Source organism: Lissotriton helveticus, chromosome 9 (genome assembly GCF_964261635.1).
Source record: "Lissotriton helveticus chromosome 9, aLisHel1.1, whole genome shotgun sequence".
NCBI lineage: Eukaryota > Metazoa > Chordata > Amphibia > Caudata > Salamandridae > Lissotriton > Lissotriton helveticus.
The window spans coordinates 960,468,883-960,482,223 of NC_136070.1; the positions used below are offsets into that span (position 1 = coordinate 960,468,883).

At 47.9% G+C, this 13,341-nt stretch overlaps 1 protein-coding gene and 1 pseudogene across 2 annotated transcripts in view; both read left to right on the forward strand.

Moving 5' to 3' along the window:
- The first annotated feature begins 1,177 nt into the window (after positions 1–1,177).
- On the forward strand, positions 1,178–1,850 carry LOC144783328 (serine/threonine-protein kinase mos-like; annotated as a pseudogene).
- Positions 1,851–6,920: 5,070 nt separating this feature from the next.
- MON1A (MON1 vesicular trafficking associated A) overlaps positions 6,921–13,341 on the forward strand; it is a 214,200-nt gene continuing 207,779 nt past the window's right edge. The window contains exon 1 of one of the 2 annotated variants that reach the window (XM_078661249.1): positions 6,921–6,996. The gene's annotated coding sequence lies outside the window, so the exon portion shown is untranslated. Of the gene's footprint in view, positions 7,041–13,341 lie in introns of both variants that reach the window. The other variant, XM_078661250.1, reaches the window with a different exon arrangement.

Consider the following 13,341-nt stretch of genomic DNA (forward strand, 5'->3'; position numbering starts at 1 on the left):
AAGAATGTAACACAGTTATATGTGCCACGGTGCTTGTTTAAAAAATAATGTAACACAATTACATGTGCTAAGCATGTCAGCGGCGTAACTCTCACTTAGCAAGGGAAGGCTGTAACTAGCTCCAGTCCGACCAGGACAGACACCCAGAGTGGAAGATTCCTAGCAGAGGAGAGCGGTGCTACAGAGATGGATGAGCAGTCAAACGTCCTTGGATGAGCCGTGGTGGAAAATCCAGTGCACAGGCAAGGAAAGATGCAAGAGCAGTAATCTGGTTGAATTTCAATTTGCAGGAACACTGAGGTGAGCAAGAATCGGCTTTGTTAAAGTTAGAGCTATTGGCATTGCAAATGGCATTTTTTCAATTTTTGTTTTTTTAAAAAACATAAATAAATGGTATTGTCATTTACAATGGCAATAGGTGAGCATTAGGGAGTAGTAGAGAGTATTAGCGGACACAGAGCCACACACACACAGAGAGACACACACACACACACACAGAGCCCAAAACACACACACACACACACACAGAGCCCAACACACACACACACACACAGAGCCCCACACACACAGACACACACACACAGACACACACACACACACACACAGAGACACACACACAGACACACACACACACACAGAGACACACACACAGGCAAGAAAATCGGGTACAAGCAGGGAACAGAGGCAAGAAAAGCGAAAAATACCAGCCGGCTTCCCGCTGCTGCTGCTCCTCCTCTGCTGGTGCCTGGACCCGCTGTGCGCAGCGTTGGTGCTGGCGGTGCCCGCCCTGGCTTTGCTGGCGTTGGGCGGCCGGCACGGAGAACCCCATTGATCCCGGGGCCGCGCGGTCTTCATCACGGGCTGTGACTCTGGCTTCAGGAGCCTGCTCGCGCGCCGACTGTGGCTCCTCAGCACTCTCCCCAATTTTGCAGTGCATCTGGGTTCAAGAAGAAAAGCTGAACTAGGTACGGAGGCAACAGTTCACGTCCACAGAAACGGGGATAGAATAAAGGTGCATCTATTGAGATAGCGTTGTAGCAAGTGACTCCAGCTGTCTCTTGTTGATGCGAAGCATGGGGCCCTCCCTACAGTCAGTGCATAGACCTAATGGCGCCTCCGTCCACTTTACAATGTGGTGAAGTGGAGGGACTCCAACGCGCACGCTTTCTGAGCCGGCATGCCGTCCCCTGTACCATTGGAGCGCTTCCTCCCGCGGGAATTCTCTCCATCGGTGGAGCTGCGGGCCTACAGCAGCAGCCCGCTCGCGCTCTCCCGCAAGGGCGGGCCCCTTTCCGTAACCTCCTCCGATGGCCGGGAGCGTCGCATGCCCCCACGCCTGGCCTGCTGCTCCATCAACTGGTCCAAAGTGTCTCTACTGGAACCTCTCTGGCCGGAGGTTTCGGCCGCGTCTACCGAGCAACTTATACAGCGAAACGGCTGTGAAGAAGGTGAAGCGCTCTGCAAAAAAACGGCTGGCCTCCAGGCGGAGCTTCTGGGCCAAGCTGAACGTGACGCGGCTGCCCCGCCACGATAACCTGGTGCGGGTGCTGGCGGCCGGCCCCTGTGGCCCGGAGGATCCCGACAGCCTGGGCGCTGTCATCATGGAGTACACGGGCAGCTGCACCTTGCACCACGCCATCTATAGCAATCAAAACCCCAGAATGGCCTACGGGGAAGACGGACAGCCCTGGGAAATAGGCACTGGCGCCTCTAGCTGCCTCAGTTATGCCCGCGAAGTGGCCCGGGGTCTGACCTTCTTGCACTCGCACAGCAATCTGCACCTGGACCTGAAACCCGCCATTGTGCTGCTAGCACAGCACAAGAAAAACGACACAGGGTCGTGGCTCTGATCCAGCAAGGCTAAGCCTAATCTATCAAAATAACAACACAACTGCCAGTACTGGACGTCACTTATAAGTATTTATGCCGACCTTTATGAAAAATGATTCAGAAAAGGGGGTGGTGATGAACAGAGTGTCTGAATTAAGCAGACCACTCTTACCCAGTCCAAAGATCAGGGCTTGATCCATCACCGTTATTTAGCTCACTGCCCCATCCCATCTCAGAACCTGGCTATATGCAAATTAGTCTGTCCCTGGCCCAGTGCATCATGGGAACAGGGCAGACCAAACTACCAAGCCAATTCTTCACCAGAAAGGAGACAAGCTTCCGGGGACCGGTTTCTGCCATTCCAGGCGTCGTCGGCCCGGCTTGCTTGAATCCTGATGGAGCAGTGAGCAAGGGACTCATGTCTGAGTATACCCTTCCACGCTTATGGTGGACAAAATGATTCAGAAAAGGGGGTGGTGATGAACAGAGTGTCTGAATTAAGCAGACCACTCTTACCCAGTCCAAAGATCAGGGCTTGATCCATCACCGTTATTTAGCTCACTGCCCCATCCCATCTCAGAACCTGGCTATATGCAAATTAGTCTGTCCCTGGCCCAGTGCATCATGGGAACAGGGCAGACCAAACTACCAAGCCAATTCTTCACCAGAAAGGAGACAAGCTTCCGGGGACCGGTTTCTGCCATTCCAGGCGTCGTCGGCCCGGCTTGCTTGAATCCTGATGGAGCAGTGAGCAAGGGACTCATGTCTGAGTATACCCTTCCACGCTTATGGTGGACAAAATGATTCAGAAAAGGGGGTGGTGATGAACAGAGTGTCTGAATTAAGCAGACCACTCTTACCCAGTCCAAAGATCAGGGCTTGATCCATCACCGTTATTTAGCTCACTGCCCCATCCCATCTCAGAACCTGGCTATATGCAAATTAGTCTGTCCCTGGCCCAGTGCATCATGGGAACAGGGCAGACCAAACTACCAAGCCAATTCTTCACCAGAAAGGAGACAAGCTTCCGGGGACCGGTTTCTGCCATTCCAGGCGTCGTCGGTCCGGCTTGCTTGAATCCTGATGGAGCAGTGAGCAAGGGACTCATGTCTGAGTATACCCTTCCACGCTTATGGTGGACAAAATGATTCAGAAAAGGGGGTGGTGATGAACAGAGTGTCTGAATTAAGCAGACCACTCTTACCCAGTCCAAAGATCAGGGCTTGATCCATCACCGTTATTTAGCTCACTGCCCCATCCCATCTCAGAACCTGGCTATATGCAAATTAGTCTGTCCCTGGCCCAGTGCATCATGGGAACAGGGCAGACCAAACTACCAAGCCAATTCTTCACCAGAAAGGAGACAAGCTTCCAGGGACCGGTTTCTGCCATTCCAGGCGTCGTCGGCCCGGCTTGCTTGAATCCTGATGTAGCAGTGAGCAAGGGACTCATGTCTGAGTATACCCTTCCACGCTTATGGTGGACAAAATGATTCAGAAAAGGGGGTGGTGATGAACAGAGTAGAGTGTCTGAATTAAGCAGACCACTCTTACCCAGTCCAAAGATCAGGGCTTGATCCATCACCGTTATTTAGCTCACTGCCCCATCCCATCTCAGAACCTGGCTATATGCAAATTAGTCTGTCCCTGGCCCAGTGCATCATGGGAACAGGGCAGACCAAACTACCAAGCCAATTCTTCACCAGAAAGGAGACAAGCTTCCGGGGACCGGTTTCTGCCATTCCAGGCGTCGTCGGCCCGGCTTGCTTGAATCCTGATGGAGCAGTGAGCAAGGGACTCATGTCTGAGTATACCCTTCCACGCTTATGGTGGACAAAATGCACTGGGACAGGAACAGACTAATTTGCATATAGCCAAGTTCTGAGCTGGGATGGTGCAGTGAGCTAAAAAACGGTGATGGATCAAGCCCTGATCTTTGGACTGGGTAAGAGTGGTCTGCTTAATTCAGGCACTCTGTTCATCACCACCCCCTTTTCTGAATCATTTTGTCCACCATAAGCGTGGAAGGGCATACTCAGATGCGAGTCCCTTGCTCATTGCACCATCAGGATTCAAGCAAGCCGGGCCGACGACGCCTGAAATGGCAGAAACCGGTCCCCGGAAGCTTGTTTCCTTCCCAGTACAAGAATTGGCTTGGTAGTTTGGTTTGCCCTGTTCCCATCATGCACTGGGACAGGAACAGACTAATTTGCATATAGCCAAGTTCTGAGCTGGGATGGTGCAGTGAGCTAAAAAACGGTGATGGATCAAGCCCTGATCTTTGGACTGGGTAAGAGTGGTCTGCTTAATTCAGGCACTCTGTTCATCACCACCCCCTTTTCTGAATCATTTTGTCCACCATAAGCGTGGAAGGGCATACTCAGATGTGAGTCCCTTGCTCATTGCACCATCAGGATTCAAGCAAGCCGGGCCGACGACGCCTGAAATGGCAGAAACCGGTCCCCGGAAGCTTGTTTCCTTCCCAGTACAAGAATTGGCTTGGTAGTTTGGTTTGCCCTGTTCCCATCATGCACTGGGACAGGAACAGACTAATTTGCATATAGCCAAGTTCTGAGCTGGGATGGTGCAGTGAGCTAAAAACGGTGATGGATCAAGCCCTGATCTTTGGACTGGGTAAGAGTGGTCTGCTTAATTCAGGCACTCTGTTCATCACCACCCCCTTTTCTGGACCTTTATGAAAAAAGCATACCGGTCCGTTTTTACTTACGTCACTAGTTTATTGGTTCACTTTTTCACTAGTGGAGCGTTATTTTTTTCATAAATAAATCAACAGTTTTTTTGTGCATGTACAAATATAAAACATTACATTACATAAAGGTCTCAATGAACAATACGTTTTACAAATTTGCAAAACATCCAACTCACACACTGGCCAATACATTCATCCTTCCCTAGCATACCAAAATATAAACTTTGGTCCTATTGTCAATAGTGAATTCTCTGTCCATATAAATCTGAAAAAGAAGGGGCTTAAACGAACAGACGCCCCTCTTCTCCAATGGCTGGCCTCCGTTTAGGAAGCCAGCCAATGGAGAAGAGGGGCGGGTTCAAGCACCACTCTCTAAGACATAAAGTCATGGAGCGAGACTGCGCAAGCGCAGCCTACGCAGGCCGAGACCTAAAAATAAAGGGTGGGGATGTAAAGCTGTGTGAAAAACGGGTAGAAGGTGAAATGCAGAAATAACCATAAATGTTGCCCGGCATCTACTCAGAGGCTGCGAGAGTCTTTTGTGCTGTGAGATTCTGATATCTTCACTGGCCCGGATGTTCCGCCACCAATCCAGAAGTGAAACCACGATGTTTACTAAGTTACTCTTGCCATTGGTAAACTTCAGAGTCGCTCTAATTTTCTTTGATGCCATTCTTCATGGCATGCGGGCGTAATGCCCTCTTCTTGTGTTTGGCCCTCCCATAGCGTATGGACCAATTATATGGCTCTTAACACTGCTCTCAGTTTGCACAGCTATTTTCTCTTTGTTTTCAAGCACTCCATACGAGTACTTGTATTTACAGACCGTTTTAAACAGATTTTATTGGCATTTCACTTAAGCACATTGCCATTATAACATTTTCAGGATACATGTACACATTTTCAACTTACATTTCCATCTTCCCTGTTCTATTGTACCAGAACTCAACTCCCACTCCCCCCCCGAAACGAGTCGCTTAATTGCAGGTTAGTCTCTCTAGCAGTGTATGTTCACATCTTCTATTCTGTCTTTTGCTCTCATTTGGGATTCACTTGTAGCTAGGAAGTTTGTGTGCTACTCTCCCTCTTTTATTCTCCTTGGGCCGTCTCCCTGTTTTCCATGTCTGGTGACGGTGGGCTCGATTGGGCAGCATCCGTGGTGTTGTCTAGGTCTAGTGCCCATATGCCATCTACCAGCCTCTGCCAAGCCCTTGCAGTTTCCAGTTTTCCTATACCCCGTCCTGCTTCCCTTAGTAGGATTCTACTTTCTGCTCCCGCCCACTTCTCTAATTCTCTTTTCCCGGTCTCTATTCTCGGTCCCTCTGTCAACTTCCAATTCTCGGTGAATTCCCACTTAGCTAATATATATGCAAGGTCCTGAAACCTCCTGGTAACTTTCGTCTTGGCCATATGTGGGAACCAGCTCAGTAAGCAGTGGCCCAGTGTGTGGAGTATCTCTTTATCTATAATATTTCCTGTCATGCTTATCACCTCCTCCCAAAAATCTCACAGGCTAGGGCAGTTCGAGAACATGTGCAGTACATGCGCCTCTTCCCCCCCCCCCCCATCTGGGGAAGGCCGCCTCCTCTGCTTGGAAATATTGTCTGATTTGCGCGGGTGTGAGGTAATCTCTATGTAAGACGTCATAATTTATCAGCTTAAGCCATGCATTCCTGCATATCTTAAGGGTTCTTTCTTTCCACAATGGCTCCCCAATTCTCTTCTGTAATCAGTACTCCCAGGTCTTCTTCTCATTAAAGCCTCAATCGTTCCATGGGCCTCTAAATGTAACTTTTGATTCCCTGTAAATACAGGAGACCGTTTTAATTCTATCCACCGACAGAGCCACATATCTACAACAGTCTAGTGCCTTTGGCTCCACTGATCCAGTGCCCTAATGTTTCTTGAACGCCGTGATGAGGGCTCTGTGCATCAAGAAGTGGCCTCGAGGGAGGTCAAACTCCTCAAAAGGAAGCATCTGGGAGTCTCTAAATAGGTCTCCTACTACAGTCGCTCCTGCTTTCCTCCAGTCGTGTAGTCCCGCCCAGTTCCCTCCATGCGGTAAGTACCTGAGCATTTCTAGAGGTAGGTCTGGGGAGTAGGGGATTCTGTATCTGGAGTGCTGCAACCATCGGGCCCAGCACTGTGTCACTGTTCTTGTCTCCTCAGTGCCTACGCACAGCCTTCGCTTCAATCTTAATAGTATTCTTGCCTGATCTGGGGTCTCTGAAGTAAATGGGCATTGCGCCTCCCGGATTCCTACTGTCATGATCGCCCTGTCACCGGTAATCACTGCCTGCCTCATTGCAGAGTGTTGGGTACGGAACGAGTGATCGCAGAAACTACATTTCCCAGCAACACTTGCGGGTCACATATCACGTGGCTTGCGTGTAATGCCAGAGACTAAATTTAATGGCGTTTTCTGGAGGCTGCGGCGCCGATAATTCTGGATTCCAGGTTTGGCTGACTAACTCGCTGCTACTTCCCTTTTCTACTAGGCGGTAAGAGTGCATATGTACTACTCTTCAGACCGCCTATTTCTGGCCCGGGACGACGTTGTTTTCGTCCATCTTGGGGGAATTGGAGAACTATAGTTGGATCCGTTCCTGTTTATTTTGCGTTTAGCATTTCTCTGCGGGCAGGCGCCTGAGCTGGGATTTCAGGCAGAGAGGCCGTGGGGTTTGCCTCCCACATATCAGAACTCTCCTCTGTTGGATGAGACCGGATTTTCTAGGCCTCGTGCTGAGGAGCCTTTTTGTTTCATTACGTTGTTTTTCTATTCGCAAGCTCCTCTGTTGGATGAGATCGGAAGAAGGCGATCTCGTGCAGAGGAACTCTTTGTTGTTCATTACAGTAAATCATTTACGGCTCACAAACATTTGTAAGATTTACTGCTGGAGTGTTCATTTGTGGAGAACTACCTTAAGGAGGTTTTAAGTGCTTTTCTGAAAAAATGACATTCATTATTTTGCTCAATCTACCTGGTGAAAAGAACTAGGAACAAGAGTTATACATTCTAGCACTGAATTACAATACCTCCTAAAGCTGTTGCTTTTGTTGTTTCTTTTACATATATCCAGGAGAGAGATCAGTGAGGGTATGTCACCACTGGGGTCTAAAGTATCTGTGTCACTTCCATCACATTGGTAGGTGTAATAAGGAAATAGGAAACGTGATATACTTTGATAATACTATGATAATACAGTTGTGTGATGTCCTTATTATCTTTTGTCGTTTGCAAACTTAGTGTTTGAACTGATCTGTCCTCTGCCCTCCGCTCTCTTCTATGGCTTAGGCTCCATTTATTTTGCTTTTCAGGTGAGGGGTATAAAATGCATTCTTTCATGCTGTGTGTTTATTGCTATTAGTAGCATTGTGCTCACTCTGTGTCCTTCTTCTCTCGTCCTCAGATCTCCCTCCCCGCAGTCCCTACCCTTTCCTTCCCCCGCTCGATCACCTCAAAAGTCTGTGTTGTTTTATAAGCCAGACTTGGGGTAGTCCAGAGGTTGGCCCCTTATAGAGCATCAACACAGTCCTGAGGATCATATGGTGGAACCTGACAGAATTATCAGCCCACGGATTGTATTTCCTCCCGGTTGTGTTGAGGTTAAGGATGGCCTTTTTGGATGATGTGATGGCGGCCTTGGTATTGGTGCAGGCCGAATTAGCTGCCTCCCGCCAAGAAACCGCGGTTTTACAAACCAGGGTTGACTTGTTACAAAGAAACCCATCTACTGTGGGTACCCCTCACCCAGCATCAGTGGTGGTGGAGATGCCAGCCCAAGTACCTTTGGCCCCACCCGAAAGATTCCACGGGGATAGAAAGAAGGTCCAAGGATTTATGACCCAGGTATTACTCCATTTCACGTGTAAACCCAAACTTTTTGCAACGAACCAGGCTAGGGTGGCCTTCCTGATCCCTTATTTAGGTGGGGAAGCAGCGCAGTGGGCGGTTCCCATAGTCAGAGGATACATTCCTATGCTCTATGGTTGGGATATGTTCCAAAATGAGTTTGAGAAAACCTTTGATCGTAGGGCAGAGACATTTTCAGCAGACAAGGATTTGCTTGAACTCAAGCAAGGGTCTTCATATCTGGTGACCTATTTAAATCATTTCCGCCGGCTAGTAGCAGAAACCGACTGGCCAGAAACCAAGCAATCAGTGATCTTTTATCAAGGTCTCACCGAGGAATTGAAAGACATCCTTGCGCAAATCAAACCCCAACCTCGTACTTGCTCGGCCCTCATAGATCTGACGCTCTTTTTGGATCACCGAATAAGGGAGAGGAAAGGAGATCGTAAAAGGAAGGAGAGACCTGCCCCAATAAATGATCGAGGGTTTGCAGCTGAAAAGACAGAGGCAAGATCTGAGCCAATGGAGGTTGGAAACGTGAGAGCCTCTCCCACGCTTAGTGAGAGGGATCATAGACTTAAGCAAGGCTTATGTTTATACTGTGGTAAGAAGGGTCATTTCCTTCGGGAATGTCCTGTTAAGCCCAAATCAGGTCGGTTTCGGCCAGGTCAATTGGCTGTAGTAACAGCGGAAAACTTCAGTGCTTGAGTCCGTTTGAAGGGAACCGCTCAAGCAAGAATACCATCCCTTCAGTAAACGCTGAGGAGTTTTGTGACTCTGAACATTTCATGGAGATATGCATAAACCATGAGATCAAACATATCAGAGCGATGATCGATTCAGGGGCTATAGACTGTTTCATGGACAAAGAAGAAGCCATTCGATTAGGGGTGCATCTCCTCCGCAAGAACAAGCCAGAACTAGTATATGCGGTTGATGGCCAAGAATTGGAATCCGGTCCGATCAGCCATAACACCTAAGAATATGAACTCATCTACAATGGATATCATTGGGAACTGCTCTCTTTTAATGTCATACAAGCCCCTCACTATGGAGTGATTTTGGGACTGCCTTGGCTACGGAAACATGAGCCAGTGATCAACTGGGCCAACCAGATCTTACAGTTACAGTCAAGCTATTGCCAAGAACACTGCAACACGACGTCAATCCAACCTTCAACGGTGTTACCCACCATGTATCACATTGCCACTGCAGCAGAAAAGGAAGTAGTCCTTCCGGATTACTATCATAGTTATGTAGAGGTCTTCAGCGAAGTTAAAGCGGAAGAACTCCCGCCACATCGGTAATATGATTGCCGCATCGATTTGGTCCCCGGAGCAGTGGTGCCTTGTGGACGAATTTATGCCCTTACTCAACCCGAGAATCACCATCTGAGGATCTATTTGACAAACTCCTAGATGTGGGATTTATTCGTCCTTCCCGGTCCCCGGCAGCCTCACCTCTCTTCATACCTAAAGCCAACGGGGAACTGAGGTGTTGTATCGACTTCAGGGTGTTAAATGCTGTCACAGTAAAAAAAAACATACCCGCTTCTCTTGATCCCAGTGTTGTTAGAGCAAGTGAGAGAAGCATGTATCTACACTCAACTAGACTTGAGAGGGGCTTATCACCTTGTGCTTATGCGCAAGGGTGATGAATGGAAAATGGCCTTTAAGACGCGGTATGGATTGTTTGAGTACCTTGTGATGCCCTTCTTGGCTATGTAACGCCTCTGCCGCATTTCAGTTTTTTCTAAATGAGGTTTTGAGAGATTTTTGGGATATCTTCGTAGTAGTATATATCGACGACATCCTCATTTATTCTGCCACAGTTAAAGAGCACATCCTTCATGTGCGTCAGCACATCCTTCATGTGCGTCAAGTTCTGCTGGCTTTACAAGACAATCACTTGTTTTGTAAACTCACGAAATGTGAGTTCCACGTGAATGCCGTGGAATTTCTAGGAGTGGTGCTCACCCCCTCTGGTCAAGTCATGGCTGACAGAAAGGTCCAGGCCATAGTGGATTGGCCACGTCCCAAGAACATTAAGGATATACAGAGCCTGTTGGGCTGCGCGAATTTCTACAGGAGGTTCATTGGACACTTCTCTAACTTGGTGGCTCCAATGACTCGGTTGACTAGAAGAATACGCCATTTGTATGGACGGAGGAGGTACAAAGAGCGTTTGATCTGTTGAAAAAAGCCTTTACCACGGCTCCAGTTCTCGTTCACGCCAATCAAGGTTGCCATTTATAGCAGCTGCCTCCGAAATTGCAATCGGAGCAGTCCTTTCCCAAAGACATGAGACGACGGGATACCTCCATCCCATCGCATTTATGTCTCGGAAACTGAATACCGGAGAGCAGAACTACACAATAGCCGAAAAAGAGCTGCTGGCCATCAGGGATGCTTTCTTTGAATGAATATTATGAATCTAGGGGTTGGACCCATATAGTCAGTGGGACCTGGGTATTTGGACAGTATATATGAAACAGGGGTCCCAGACACACCACAACAAATTAATAGATTCACAGTGTTTAAGATAAATTAATTCAAATAGACCGAATCAGGGTGCACGGTGTTTTTATTTTCACCGCACCTGTTCTAATTATTCAATAGTTCATTAGTCAAAGGATAAATATATACACAATTTACATAAATTCAATGCGCCCACGGGGGAGAGGGGAAAGTGCAAGGGAAGTGATACACATTTTTGATAGTTCAACATCACTAGTCAAAAGAATTTTTCATTTGCATATGTCCACATTTCAAAATTACAAGAAATCATAGATCCCCATACGAGAGGTCAAATGCAGTGTATAAACATCAGAGTGAATTTCATAACAGAATCTCCTATTCAGCTATAAACATTAAACTGTTCTGTAGGAGTTCAAGTTGGTAGAGAAAAGTCTACGTTTCGACCCATAGGATGTAGGACGATCGATCCTTACTACGCGGGTCTTCGTCAGGACGTGAGGGAAGGGGAAGGAAGGTGGGGCTGTTCCTGTTGAGGAATCAAGAGATGACCTGAGAGAACGTGGTCCTTGCCATCGCTGTAAGTGTCAGTGGAAGTAGCTGTATCTCTGCCGTATTCCAAGTTGGACTCGAAAAATCAATTTATTCTATTATTGTCAATCTCCATGGCGGGGGAGTTAATCGTATTCCAGGTCAAAAAACGTCATTTTGCCCCTCAACATATCCGATCTGAATTGAAAAGGTTACGGAGCGTGTGGGCCAGCGTCTTCCCGGTCGGCAGACAAACAGGAATGTCTTTGAATGAAGACACTGGCTAATAGGGGCATCTCATCAAGTAACTGTTTTTACCGACCTCCGCAATTTGCAATTCATGCGAGCAGCTCGTCACCTTACTCCACGACAACTTAGGTGGATGTTGTTCTTTGCTGAATTTCGATTTATAGTTACCTTTTGCCCAGGCATTGACAATAAGAAGGCCGACGCCCTCACGCATCAAGAACATGTGGTACCAACAGAAGGAAATACAGAAAGAGCTATTATTGAGCCCAGCAAAGTGCTAGGGGTAATACAGACTAACTATTTTTTACAAAGGATCAGAAGAGGGATATAAACCTTTGAGTGGAGAAAATGTCTCAAAAGTCACCCAGAGTGGAGGATGCGTCAGAGCCTTTCCATGAAGAGCAAACAGATACTCCTTCCGAATAGCACCATACGTAAACAGGCTTTTACTTGGTGTCATGACTTACCGTGTGCAGGTCATATGGGGGGTGCAAAGACATTGTAGAAAATGCTGCGACAATTCTGGTGGCCTACTATACGTCCAGACGTATTGTCATGGGTAAGAGGCTGTACTACCTGTGTACAAATGAAAACGGATCATCGCCAAGCACAAGGATTGCTTCAAATCATGCCCACTCCTGTAATACCATGGGAACAATTTTCTGTTGATTTTGTGGTAGGGCTACCCAAGGACCAGAGAATGACCGCTATTATAGTGGTGATAGACTACCTGACTAAAATGGGACATTTTATTGCATGCAAACAAGCCCCAGCCGCTAGCCAGCTGGCCCACCTATTGCTTACCCACATAGTCCGGCTCCATTGTCTTCCCCAAGTTATAGTGTCTGATCGGGGGGCCCAGTTTACTGCGGGGTTCTGGAAAACATGGTGTGCAAAGCTGCATGTTACTTCATCCCTATCCACGAGTTTCCATCCCCAAACCGATGGCCAGACAGAAAGGTTGAACCAAACCCTTAAACAATACTTGAGGTGCTTTGTCAATACCACTTCTGATGCTTGGGTTGAATGGTTATGGGTGGCGGAAATTGCCTACAATATCGCCATTCATTTGTCAACTAAATACAACCCTTTTTTCTGTACCTATGGGTTCCATCCTCGGTTTACCCCGTTGATCCTACCTTCCACTAATACCAAGCATCCTGAGCTGCGCACAAGATTACTGCTTATGCGTAAGACGCTGCTAGATGCTCGTAGGAATTTGGTTAAGGCCAAGGACAGATATAAAGTACAGGCAGACAAACACAGCAGACCTGGTCCAATATTCCAGCAGGGGGATTGGGTGTGGTTGTCCACAAAAGACATTATGTTTCGGAAACACAGTGTGTTTATTCCCAAATACATTGGTCCCTACCGGGTGGTTAAGCACATTAGCCCTGTGTCTGTTAAACTGAGACTGTCTGCTCATTTTCGCATTCATCCTGTTTTCCATGTGTCCCTGCTCAAACCCTCTGTCCGACCGGTGAGAAAGCCTCCCGTTCCTATCTGGGTCCATCAAGAAAGAGAGTATGAGGTTAAGGGTATTTTGGATTCCAAGTTGGTGCGAGGCAGATTGTGGTACCTGGTCTCGTGGAAGGGTTAGGGCCCGAGGAGGACCCTTGGGAACCTGTCTCGGCTGTGCATGCCCCTAGAATGATTGCCAGGTTTCATCGTACGCATCCTGGTAAGCCGTCTGGC